Source organism: Equus asinus, chromosome 2 (genome assembly GCF_041296235.1).
Source record: "Equus asinus isolate D_3611 breed Donkey chromosome 2, EquAss-T2T_v2, whole genome shotgun sequence".
Lineage (NCBI taxonomy): Eukaryota > Metazoa > Chordata > Mammalia > Perissodactyla > Equidae > Equus > Equus asinus.
The window spans coordinates 73,982,630-73,996,671 of NC_091791.1; the positions used below are offsets into that span (position 1 = coordinate 73,982,630).

The 14,042-nt window shown below is 46.6% G+C and overlaps 1 protein-coding gene across 2 annotated transcripts in view; it reads right to left on the bottom strand.

Annotated features, from left to right (window-relative positions):
* Positions 1 to 14,042, bottom strand: part of GALNT2 (polypeptide N-acetylgalactosaminyltransferase 2) — a 199,330-nt gene that overhangs the window by 160,000 nt on the left and 25,288 nt on the right. The gene's annotated exons all lie outside the window — the stretch shown is intronic.

Consider the following 14,042-nt stretch of genomic DNA (forward strand, 5'->3'; position numbering starts at 1 on the left):
CCCACTGCAGGACACAGAAACCAACCTTGAACTATAGCTACCCATGTCCAAAAAGAGGTGAACACTGAGCACACCTGTGAGATGAATCCATCTGACCTTCTGACCTCGGGGTCTCTGCCTGCTTACTGGAGGTATCCTCCCTAAGAGCAGTCCTACCCCACCACCCTGCACCCCAGGCCGACCCTGGGCCTCCCATCTTTCTTTCCCGGTTCACCCTGGCTCCAGTGTCAGGCCATGCTTCATAAACTTCCTCCACTCCCATACACTCCCTCAAGACCTTCTGGAACTGCCCACTCGGGTGGCCAACTCCAGGTCTTCTGCAACCAGCCAGCCCTACTCTCCTCTTCCTCTCCAAAGCACACCCTCTCGCACTCCAATCCCAACATCATTCAACCTCCAAGGCCCCTCCTCCCGTGAGAGCCATACCTCCCTACCCGTTCTCACCGCCAGCCTCTGTGAGCAGCACAGGTTATCCACTCCAGAGGCCTCCTGCCACACTGGGCACAGAGAGGTTCCCTGATGACTCATCTCTCTCACATTAAATGGGCGAAATGGTCCATGTGGTCAAATTGTCTCCACTAGTGCCAGATTGGGTTTGGGAGCCAAGCACCAAAGATTCAAAGTTTAACCCTCACTGTGCTCCTTAGGACAATGTCCTTTGCATCAAATGTCATCAATGGACAATGGGTAGTCAATGGAGGCATGGGGCAGAGTTTTCAACATCCCAGTCAGGGCACTCATGGCTGGAAGAAATCTCTCTCACCAGCTCTCTGAAACCAACTCCCAGTCTGTAGTTAACATTTTGACCTTTCCCATGGAGTTCCTGCTGTTTCCAGGCAGTCTCCCACCTCCACTCACCATCTCTTGCCACATCCAGGGGAGTGGGAGCACCTACAGACCACCCACTGTGGGTGTGGGCTACTTTTCCACGCACTCCAACTTCACATCTGTGAAGCAGTAAAATTCTCTAATATCTTCTGCCAGCTGAAAAACACTTGCCTGCCAGATGCACTGTGCTAGGCACGGGGGGGCTCTGAGGGGGAGAGGAAGGCCCCCCAACGCCCAGCACTGCTGCTAGGCTCCTCTCATCCTGTGGGTAGGTGGGGAGAGGTCATCAGGGGAAGAAATGGGTCTTTACACAGGAAAACAGGAAGTAAACAGGATGAGGTAGCAAGGGTCCTCCTGACTCTTCTTGGGTTCTCCAGGGTCTAGGACTCTAGGGGTCTGGAAGCTTCAGGCGCTTGGGGGGGCGGGCAGATTGTCAAGAAAAACAGCTAACATTCACTGTGCTTGGTTAGTACCAGCATTGAGCTAACAAGACTTTGCGTGCATCATATGAAGCAGGTGTCTATACTTCCCTCCCTTCACAAGTAAGGAACCGAAGTTTGGACAGATGGAATGGACCGTGGAAAGGTGGCAAAGGTGGCCTTGAGCATGGCAGGTCAGACTCCAAGTCCACTGGTGAGCAAGACAGCCACCACCCCACGGAAGAAGGAGGCAGGGCCCCCGTGAGCCAGCCCACCAACTGCAAGAAGGGGGTGAGAAGTGGTTAGCTCATCTTGCTGCATAGCCCTTTGTCAAAATATCCGGAAGGGCTCCAGCTGTGTTAGAAGAATTTGAAGCAAGAGATGCATGCCCGTGTCTGGGCAAGAGAATTCTATGGGAATTTCTAGAGTTCTCCCACCCCCAGGGCAGTGTAAAGGTGGCAGTGACTGAGAGGGGCCACTGGGGGGGCATGAACCTGGAAGGACCATTTGGGGCTTCCTACCCCACCTGCCCAAGCCCACAGGGAAGCTGCCCCTCCACATGCCAACCTTAAAGACCAGGGCCTCATTTTACTGAGAGACAAGGTTATCCTTGCCTTATAATTCTCAGAGTAGAAAATAAACAGGTGAACAACTATGCCGGGGGAAAGTAACCAAATACTATGTGAGAAACAGAAAAAAGCTCTGACAGCAACAGAAGGGTGATTTATTTTACAGCAATGCTTCTTCACCTTGGCTGCTGATGCCTGTCCCTTGCCTCCCCAAGAGATTCTGATGTAAGTGAGGGCTGCCCGGGCATCAGGCCTTCCGTCGAAGAAGCCTCTGGGTTTTCTGTTGCCAAAGTCACTCCTTGTTCCTCGGGGGTAAATGTGATCTTGGCACATTGTACACTTCTCTTGCATGTCCCACAGGGCCTAGCACAGTCTTTTAATAAAACAGGTTGGTTTCTGATGAATCTTGATGATTGATCTGCCAATCAAATGCACATCCCTAAAGGGAAGAGTTATCTTTTAATAAGTGGAGTCCGTTTATATTTCTATCACTAATCATTTAGTGTCAAACCTGAACAGCTTCCACCTGCCCCATTTCACCAGCGTTCTAAATGCCAGTAGGTCTAAACTTTACAGATGTTGGAATTTCATAATTTTGCAGCCACAGTCTTGGCCTAAATGATAATCAAGCCAAGCCACGATACATACATGGAAACCAGCCCCAGCTGGGCCAGAGAATCCACGAGCAGCCCCTGATGGATGGCCCCAAGGCATCAGCGGTCCAAGATACAGACACACGTCACAGAGGGACTGACCATGCAAATCCCTGCACATGGCAAGGTTGCCTTCCACAGTGCTGGTGGCCCTATTCCTGCTGACCTCTCATAGGTCCCTGCCACACCTCCACAGGGAGCATGCAGGGGCCCATGCATGGCTGCTGCTGCCCACCTGCTCTGCCTCCCACTGCCTGCTTAGCATTCAGAAGTAGAGAGAACACCTGGGCGTGCTTAGGCACCAGTCAGCTCACCCTGTATTCTACAGCATCTGGCAAAAATTTACCCCTTCTAAGAAAACCTCCTTAAGCAACTAGATCCCATTCACAGGACTTCTGTAGCAGCCTCTCTTAAGGGAGACACTTATCTTAAGGGAGCGCTTTTAAATGCCAGGGAAGGCCCCTCAGTGGAGTGTGAAATCAGTTCAGTGGGTTGAATCCTCACATTTTCTCATGAGACAGAAAAACAGGATTGACAGTGCATCTAGAAAGGATAAGGATGGATGGACAGATTCCACCTTCAAAAGAATTAGAAAAACTCTTCTAGAATATCTTTATTTTGAGCTTATGCCTATGTTTGATTAGATGGCTCTTTCAGGACTGTCCCCACTGCTCCATGGACAAACAAGCTCCTGCGGCTCAGAGTGAGAGTCCCGGGGGCAATGAGCTTGCCTTCTGCTGCTGGATTTACCCTAACCTGCTATCCTGTCTTACGCAAGCCAGTGAACCAGATGAATGTGTTGGTTCAAACCTCAGCAACACCAACTGCAGCACTTCACAGTTTACACTGGTTAACACCCATCTGTCTGCATCTGCATGATACACAGTCTGCCTAAGGCTGCAAAGCCAGCAGGGCAGTGAGTCCAAGACTCACAGCTCCCAAGAAGCAGCCTTGCTCCCAGCCACAGCCCCCTAAGAGACTGCTCAGGCTCTGCTTCTCTCTTCCTTGACCTGTAATTCTGATTTTTTTTTTTTTTTGGTGAGGAAGATTTGCACTGAGCTAACATCCATTGCCAATCATCTTCTTCTTTTTGCTTGAGGAAGATTAGCCCTGAGATAACATCCATGCCAATCCTCCTCTATTTTCTATGTGGGAGGCCTCCACAGCACAGCTGATGAGTGGAGCAGGTCTGCACCCAGGATCCAAGCCTGCGAACCTGGGCCACCGAAGCAGAGCGTGTGGAACTTTAACCACTCGGCCACGGGACCAGCCCCCTGTGATTCTGATTTTTAAGTCTCAAGTCTAATGAGATTTTTAGACTCATTAGAACATCTTCTAGGAAGATTTTTTGTTTTAATCATTCACATAAACCACCCTCTAAAATTCCTGCTCCAGTAGCAATATGTACACCATTTCTAGTCATGGGTAACCCATTTGGAAGTTTAAAGAGCTCTATAATTCTCTTTTCTTTAATCAGCAGTTTAAACCATACACACACACACAGTCTGTGAGAAGAAATTAAAATTCTTTTTCCTCACTAGAGTCACCTCTCAATCTGTACCAGCAGCTGATCCCCTACAAGGATGAAGTAACTACCTGCATTTATCAGTCACTGAGCCATCACCATTCCTACCTCCAACTCTGCAAGTCACCTTGCTACAACGTTGACAATTTTCTATTTCCAGAGCACCCACTCTGCGGGCAGTATGCAAGCTTCTGAAGAGAGGGCCTGGGAGCTGCCTCTCTGGCACTGCAGTCTAGGTTCCAGAACCAGCTTCCTTTGGTTGAATCCTGGGCTCAGGGACTCCTGCATTGCTGTGACACGCCCACAGGTAAGTCTCAAGAATGCCAGGGCTCCTCCACTATATCACTGAAAACACACAGGTACTGATATTGCCTTTTTCATGGCGTTGTCATAAGGATTAGCTGAGGTGATGCACATAAACAGGATGAACTTAGACATTATCATCCAACCTGAAACACTCGTCAGAGTGAAAACGAGCATGCTAATCACCACACAGGGGAAGCAGACGTGACCCAGGACACCAGCACATCCAGTCAACCTGTTGACTGAGGACTCGGCTCGGTGCTTAGCAGGAGTAACTGTTTAAACGAGGGCTGATGACAGGAGAAACCAAAAGTAAGAGGAGTATCAACAAATGTACTCCTGAAAATGTCCAGCCAATAGTAAATGCGTAACAATTATTCATTACCATCTTGCTGCCATCTCAACCTGCAAAGCCTTTGATGTGAAATAAAATGAACAAGGAACAAAGCTAAACACAAAACAAAGCACTGAAGTGACAAGCTCAGGTGGTCAGGTCCAGGGCACTGGTTTCAGTAAACTGCAGGGATGAGGAGCATCAGGTCCCCAGAGATCCACCCGGAGCCACAAGGCCACACCGGCTCCTAGACACAAGCGCTCCACCACCATCTCCACCAGAGCCACCCCTCACACTGGAATCTTTGGGCAGTGGAACACCCTCCCCTGCAGGCAGGGCCAACCTCACACAGAAGAATAAACAGAGATACGTGGGGCATCATGAGATGAGAACACAGAACTCTGCTATCACTCAAAGTCCAGGAAACAGAGCAGATAATGCCTGGAAATTCTGCAGCACATTGCCCTGAGCAAAAAGAGCTGGCGAGCTCCAGTTCACAAAGTCTCCAAGGGGTTAATGTGCAACTATTGCACAAGACTGGCTTCTAAGAAGTCAGGTTCGAAGACTGGACTGACATAAATGAATCATCTTTATGGCATTGGCCACGACTGCTCTTGGGGCACGGAGGAGGGGGCTGAGAATAAAGATGAGTGGGAAGAGGTTGGAGAGATAAAGCGTGTGTGCCAACGGGCACTGGATTCGGTGTCACACAAAGCTAGGTCTCTGCCACTTACCAGTTGTCCATCTTGAACAAGTCATTCAGCCTCTCTCTGGGTGGTGGCCCCCAATGTGTAAAATGGGGAGAATCATCCTTATGAGCCAGTAGGACATTAACCCCAAAGCAGAATACAAACACAGTATTAGTCTCCTGTAAAGCCAGTGTGATGACACTGATGGAAACCCTCATCCATGCTGACCACCACAAGTTATAAAGTACACCAGAAAGAAGATGTTCCCACAGGGGCTTAATTAAGCAAAAGGAACATGGGTCACTGAATCTAAGACACCGTCAACTGCAGGTCGCACCATTAATTTTACATACCACTTAGGAGGAAAAATGCTATCAATTAAACCATGAAACACCATCTATTGTAAGATGCATCCTGATTTCAGAGACGTTAAAATGTGATGGAAAAACGTACATTTTAGAACCAATGACACACAGTATGATAAGGACCCGAGGGGGGCCCTAGAGCTCAGGGTCTGGCCTTGATTGGACAATGTCCAAGCTCAGTTTGAGCCTATTGAGCAGTGGATGTCCAGTGGCAAATGCTCTTCAATAACCCCTAGGAACCTGTATGAATTCTAGACTCCCCGCCCCTCATGGGAGATTCTGAGGCAGTGGATCTGGAATGGGGTCTGGGGACCCTTTTTTCAAAGCTCTTCAGGTGACACATCACACAGGCCCTCCACTCTCAAAGGAATAGACTGGAGAGGGTTCCTGCCTCCCACTGGCCAGTCCTCCCTTGCCCCATCCCACTGCCATGCCCTGGCCTGAGAAACTGCAAAGATGTTTCCATGCCCAATGCCGCACCCTGTGCCACTCAGGGGAAAAAAGCCCAGCTGAGCTAAGAGAAGGGATCTAGCCACACAATGGCCCCCTCTCCCCGCTCTCCCCCAACCTCTGGCACTGGGACACAGCTTTGGTGAAGAACAACTGAGCAGAACTAAAGTTGTGGATCTAAATACACAGTACCATTCTGTGGCCCTCCCACGCTTCCATTCCTGTTGAGTTTCTCTTGCACCTTTCCCCCAACTCTGATTCATTTTCTGACTATGCAGTTGCAAACCTCCATTTAGAACGGAGAGAACTGAAAGCATCCTGTGTGGCATTTCCCTAAGTCAGCTGTGACTCAGCTGGCAAAGCCCCAAGTGCCTTTACCATGACGGAAGAAAGCGTCTTCCTTCTGCCCCTCTATTAGCTCAGTGAGCAGCAAAAACCAGTAATAACAGGTCAATCACAGCTCACAGGGGCATGTGCCCGTGCCTCCTGGCATCAAGGGAAAGAGCAGAAATGTAGCCCCTTCCTCCCAGCTCTGCTAATATTATTTACATACTGAAGCAATAGGGGACATGGGTGGAACTCCATGGCCGTGAATTACACATTCCAGGATTTCTGAAGCCTATTAAGAAAGGAGAGTCTAAGTGGTGCAAGCACAAAGCAGCTCCAGCCACCTGTTTCATCCGTTCACCCCTACTCTGCACACCACATTATTTGATGACTCAATGCGTCCAACTAGGTAGGGGGTTCTAAAGTTTCCCATTTCTGATGCTAGAGAGCCAGGAGGCTGAGGTTGCAGATTATCAGGCTAAAATTACAGCCATCTGTGAGACTCACCAGCTATTCCACCACGAGAAGAAAGGGATTCCCCAGCCATCTATCTATGCCCAAATCCCCCAGAAGATACGGTTTCAGCTTTTTTTTGATAGTGGTTACATTAAGTTTTGAAGAAAGGAGCAGGAGAGACACTAGGTGAGAGAGCCCTGTGCCAAATAAAGTCCGAGCCCATCTCTCCTGTCTCCCGCAGCACTTCCAGCCCCAGAGCCCACCAGCCCACGCAGGTCCAGCATCCTCACTCCACATCTTTGGAGAGCACAATAAGAAAAGCCTAAGGATGCTCAGGAGTTAGAGGAGAAATGCTGCTCTTTACTGAGCAGGTGCACAATGCATGACTATTATGATGAGTGCACAGTGAGCTCTGGCTGAATCAGTTAGTTAAACTGAACACACGGTTCTTTGGGATAAGCTCTATACCCTGAGTAAGGAATTCTGCCAGAGAAGGTAACTCACTCCAAGAGATGCTGAGCAAAAATCAGCAGAAGGTCAGGTAAGAGCAACTCTTGCCAAGTAAATAACTAGGGGAAGGCAAGGAATAAATAACACTCCATGACCTAATCAGGGGTTTGTCTAAACTAGCTAACTAGTTCCAGAACTGAGACCAAGATCAGGGTTAACTTCAACAGTGCCTACATGATAATTATGTGGTTTTGGTTTTTGGGGGTTTTTCTAAGCCACCCACTTCTCTCCTTGGAGCCACACACAAAATCCTGCAAGAATCTCTCTCCTGGGAGCAGACATTCATCCTTGGAGAGCCCCATTGATACAGAAAGCCTCTGCTGCCCACTGCCATCGGCCCCAAACCAGGCAGGAGGTAAGCTAGCTGGCATTTCTTCCCGACCCTAAGGCTGAAGACAGAAACCTGTGCTCCTGGCTGTCGACGTTTGTCCAGAAAAGGCGGCAGGTGTGGGAAAGCATCTCCACGCTCAACCCTGTTGCCAATTCTTGCTGAATAAAACATAATCACCTTTGCACAAAAGCAGCATAGTCGCCCATGGATACAAAATAAACCAAGGTGAAGACAGTAAAAGCCACACAAAAGTACTCTGACGTGCAAATTGTGACTCCATAAATGTTATTAAAATCTATTAAAGGGGCCCGCCTAGTGGCGCGGTGGTTAAGTGTGAACGTTCTGCTTCTCAGTGGCCCGGGGTTCCCCGGTTTGGATACCGGGTGTGGACATGGCACTGCTTGGCAAGCCATGCTGTGGCAGGCGTCCCACATATAAAGTAGAGGAGGATGGGCACGGATCTTAGCTCAGGGCCAGTCTTCCTCAGCAAAAAGAGGATTGGCAGCAGATGTTAGTTCAGGGCTAATCTTCCTCAAAAAAAAAATCTATTAAAGGGATTTTGGACTCGAAATCTAAGGAACGATTATTAAAACGTAAAAGGACCAAAACTCTCTATCTCTGACAATACCTGTTTTAAGCAATCGTTTTTCTGGACAGCCTCGCTTAGGAGGAAGTCAAGGCTGTTACAATTTCTCCAAATGCAAACTTTACTAGGATGGTAAGAATCTCTTCGTGCAAAGTGCTGTGTTCTAAACACAATACCAAGAAGACCAACAGACCTTGCTCTCAGCCTCAAAATGACCTACACAAAGCAAAGTGTCACTTCTCCTGGTCCCACAGAGTCCTCAAATAATACCTGGCTCCACACTACTTTTGAGTATTCTCGTTCTTCTCCCAAGGCTCACTCTCTCCACTGCCCCTAAAGGAAAGTCCCTTAGCACTTGCACTGTCACAGCAACTAGAATGTTTTCAAGCTCTCTACTACCCAAGATACTCTTTGTTATTTCCACCTTGGAATCAATGTTTCCAGTAATGCCTATGAAACAAACTGGGAGTGACTTAGTTTGTTCTCTCTTTAGAAAAAAAAAGCCACAAGCTCTTTCTAGTTATCAGGCCAAGCACATGTCATTCCAACCAGATGCAGACGGGTTTCCTACAACCAGCCAGTGCAGCCTCATGTCAGATCAATGAGCGATTTCCACCTGGCTTTTGCCGACACCAATACTTCAAAGACCCTGAATTGGGAACCCGTGAGGTATAAACCTTCCCCACAGAACGACAGCTGCTGCAAGCTCTTCCAAAAAAATAAACCGAGAATTCTAAAACAGGACATTATCCGTTTGGGCTTATCATCTCAGAGAGACACAACTTCACTCTTAAAACCGAATTACTGCATTTATTTTGAAGCTGCAGTTGCTGTCTCAAGCAGAAGCCCCCTTATGATGCTCCACGCCTGCATTTACAGCTTGGAAAATCCAATGTCCAGCCAAGGGTGCCAGGGCGCCCAGCATCAGGCGGGCTCTGGAGACTCAACAGTCAACAAGACATACTTGCCCTCAAAGGGCTTCATCCAGTCTCGCCTTTTCTGACTTTAAAAGGAAGAGTCAAGCCTGTTTTTCAGGGGAAAAAACTGCTTCATCTAAGAAAGCAGAAAAAGTTTTGAACCTCATAAACCCTTAAGACTCACCAGCACCTAAAGTTAGCCCCTCTGATAGATAACTTTTCTTTGCACTTTTACACAACGCACATGGCTCACCACGAAGGGCGACCCATCCTGTGCCAGGCAAGAAAAGCACACAGGAAAGGAGGGAGAGCTCATGTTAGGAGGGCAACCCATCCTGTGCCAGGCAAGAAAAGCACACAGGAAAGGAGGGAGAGCTCATGTTAGGAGGGCAACCCATCCTGTGCCAGGCAGGAAAACCACACAGGAAAGGAGGGAGAGCTCGTTAGGAGGCAGCACTTTCGCTCCAACCACTGTTTGTGTTTCTGTCTAGCCAAGGGACACAACAGAAGAGAAGGAAACCGTGCCCTAAATCTCTCCCGTGGCCTTCTAACTACGCATCCATCCTCTATCCCAGGCCAACCCACTCAAAGGTACCAGCCAAGAGTCAGTATTAGTTATGAGGAAAGACAGGAAAATTCTCAGGAGGAACATGAATCACTATACACCAAAAAAGCAGGAACAACTGTCCGTCACAGATTTACAGAACCTACATTTCCACGTAAGATACACTTTTTTCCTCCATCACACTTAACTTGTTTATTAAACATTTACTCCTGGTCCAGAGCTTGGCTGACCAGGACCTGAAAACTTGTTAAAACGCCATCAGGATTATGTCAAGAATCTTGTAAATAGTCTAAAAAAGTCATCTGTTGTATCTGTCTTGACAAACTCGGAACATACTCTGTAGGCTGAAGGATTTCAGTTCCAAAAACCCACTTGGCACTGACACACTCAGGAGGGGTGGATGTGTGAGAAGATGGGTGCACAAGTGACCAGAACCCAGCGAGTGCCTGACAGGCGTTGACCATAAGGTCCAAAGGGAGGAAAGGACTGAGGGAGATGCTTGTTTAACATTTATTGCAAGAGCCAGAATTACAATGGGGCACCCCGGTACATGACACATTTAGAAAGTGTCAGGGGGAAATATATATAGATATATTTGTACATATACATATTTATATGTATATATAAATATGTATATGTATAAATACATATGTATATGTATATGTGTGTATATATATGTACATATACATATATACACACACACATATATTCACCCAAAACACTTTCTAAATGTGTATATATACACATTTAGTATGTATATGGGTGTTATATACTTGTATGTACATATACACATACACACACAGATTTTGGAGTGAAGCAGCCCTGATTTTAATTCCACTTCTCTAACTTAAGAGCTTTGTGACCTTGAGAAAGTTACTCAGCTCTCTGTGCCTGCTCATTTGCAGAATTAGGCCAATAATGCCTAACCTCACAGAACTGTTAACAATGAAGAGAATACTGGACGTTCCCCGCTCTGCACCAATAGCAAGCCCACAGTGGGTGCAGAACCAAGGAAGTTTCTCCAATGTCCTTTGGAACCATTTGAGAAATATTAGCTACAACTTAGAATTTAGAAAAGCCAGGCACGGAGTGATCAGGCAAATTGCCTGGAATCACAGCAAATTAAAATGGGATCCTCATTTTTTTAATCACTCACTGAACGAAGAATACACTGAACCCCTACTCTGTACCACAGACTATGTGAGAAGCTGGGACATATTAAAAGATAAATTCTGGGCCTTGCCCTCGAGAAGTGCAGGCCCTGGTGGGGAGGAAAAAAAAATGCTATTAACTAAATATTCCCATGTGCAGTGTCTGCGACACCAAGCCACGGATAAAGCAGCTCCTTAGAGTCGGATGCCTCATAAGCCTAGAACGCAAAGAAGGTGAGAGCAATAGGAACCAGACTGGCCATTCCTGCAGGCATCAGGCCTAATGGAAGGACTGAGCTCCCTTGCTCAGGTTCACAAAGTCATCTGCAGAGCCAGACAGAGGGAGACTCCTGGAACATAACTTAGGGTGAGCCTGCCTGGCAGCCATCACAACAAAGGGAAAGGAAAGAAATCTCCTTCAAGGAACAAAGGCCAAAATATTGTTACGCTGTCCGTAGTGAACCCTCTGAGTGTAGGGACAGTTGCTGAAACACTTGTACTGACTGTGGCCACTGCAACATAGCATACGCTGCCCCCAAACCGGGTTTCCCAGCTGGCATCTCTTGGCTACAGAGCTGTATGGACTTGCTGGAGATTCATGAAACACTGGTATATTACTGGTTTCAAGAAACCTGCAGCAAAGAATGTATTCGACTGTTTACTGCCCTAGACTCCCAAAGACATCTGACATGAAGTGCTCCTGCCATGTACCCCATCCCTGGGGCTCAAAGAACCCTGCAGTCACTATTGTAGAATATAGTGGAATACTGTAGAATATTGTAGAATATAGTGGAATAGCCTGTGTGCGTGATTGGCAATTAGCAAAATGGACAAAATGGTGCCTGTAAAGAAAATAAACCTGGGGTAGGGGGGCACTAAGACTGCTTCAGGTCCACAAGCAGGCCCAGAGCACATGGTGGGTTGCTTGTACTTTGTAGAAACTCCAAAATCAAAGATGACCAGTGCCACACAGGAGGCTAAGGAAGGTCAACTCTTCTGAGAAAGTAAAAGTCTATGGTTAGATGACACTGCTAGAACTCAGAATCTGCTCTCTTCTCATGTCTATGACTCTGCGTGATGGGGAACCTCTAAATGAGGGCATGTGACTGGCTGGTTCAATGAATGATTGAGTCTACACATATACATATCAGTTAGAATTTCTAGCGAATCTCCCAGATTCATCTTGGAGTGAATTTCCCCATGCCTCAAGCCACATCTTGGGCAGTCCCTGGCCTGCAGTCAGCGCTCAATAAATACATCCTGGAAATGGATATAGCAAATCCACAAGCTACACAATTCATGTGCACACAGTCTAAAAAGAATGCTATCCCACAGTATGGACCTCACACCTTGTAAGAACAGATAGAGCCAAGGAAAGAGAAGAGGGGAGAAGAGAGAAACCCGCTCCGCTCCCAGCAGGACACGGGGATTCCACGGGAGCTCAGGCCCTCCCACCACACTGGCTCTAGAGAGCCTACAGAACATCTAGATATGCTGCCGAACCTCACAATCCCACAAGGAACCCCACAGAGCTCAAGTCGGAACTAAAAAGGGTGAACACAAAGTGTTTGAAGTTTCTGGAAGAATTAAGCTATGCCAAATCTCTACTATAAATGTCTGCTGACCCAGAATGCAGACAAGAAAACTCAAAATTTATTCTGGTATTAATTACCAACATTTATAGACTCTGTTTTTTTTTTTTTAAGATTTTATTTTTTTCCTTTTTCTCCCCAAAGCCCCAGTACATAGTTGTATATTCTTCATTGTGGGTCCTTCTAGTTGTGGCATGTGGGACGCTGCCTCAGCGTGGTCTGATGGGCAGTGCCATGTCCGCACCCAGGACCCAAACCAACGAAACACCGGGCCACCTGCAGCAGAGCGCACGAACCTAACCACTCAGCCACGGGGCCAGCCCCTATAGACTCTTTTTTACAAGGTACACTCATACATATTAACTCATTTTTGATCCCTGAAACCAAAGCAGAATTAGTATTATCTATTTCATAGAAGCCAAACTGGTTGCCCTAAATCACCAACAAGTTAGTAGAAATGATACAATTTATATTTGGTACATGTCACCATAATTTTCCACTATTAAAATTTAAATTTTAAAATTTCCTGAGATATCAAGGATGGATTAAATTACAGTTTCACTTTAGTGTTAAAACCTAAGGAACAATATTATTCATAAGAGCCGAAAGGTGGAAGCAATCCAAGTGTCCACCGATGGATGAATGGATAAACTGTAGTATATCCATACGGTGGAATATTGCTCAGCCTTAAAAAGGAAGGAAATTCTGACACACACTACAACATAGATAAACCTTGAAGACGTTATCCTAAGTGAAATTAAAACAATCACAAAAGGGCAAATACTGTATGATTCCACTTACATGAGGTTCTGTAGAACAGTCAAATTCATAAGATCAGACACTAGAAGGCTGGTTGCCAGGGGCTGGGGGGCACAGGGAATGGGAAGTTCTTTAATGGGACAGTGTCAGTACCACAAGATGAAGAGTTCTGGAGATGGATGGTGGTGCTGGTTGCACAACAATGTGGATATACCTAACACTACTGAACTGTACATGGGAAAATTTTATGTTATGTACAATTTTTAAAAAATTTTTTAAAAATGAAAAAAGTGAGGAAGTACACTTGGTTCACTGAAAATTGATAATCTGAATATGACAAAAATTGTATCTCCTGAGCAAAGTAGCTAGTGTTTTAACAATTTGGATTAATAGTTCATTACATTAAGAATCTAGTGTGTAATGTTACTGAGGTCTCTCGTGATCCCACGTCTGAAGTGTGAGTCAGATGAACCCTTTCCAACCCTCTTCCCAGTTGCAGCTTTGGACAGGAGCTTGGTATGATCCTGAAGTTCTCCCAACAAATTTAAGAAGAAGAGGAAATCATTTTGTTTGCCTCTAAACAAACCATTCAGACAGAAATGAAGGAATTACTCATTCTGCAGAATCTATTTACCATCTGTTGCTGAACGGAAGTCTTCACTGACTGAAAAGCTAAGCTGGAAGACTTCTGAGTGGATTAAACCCAAAAAGAA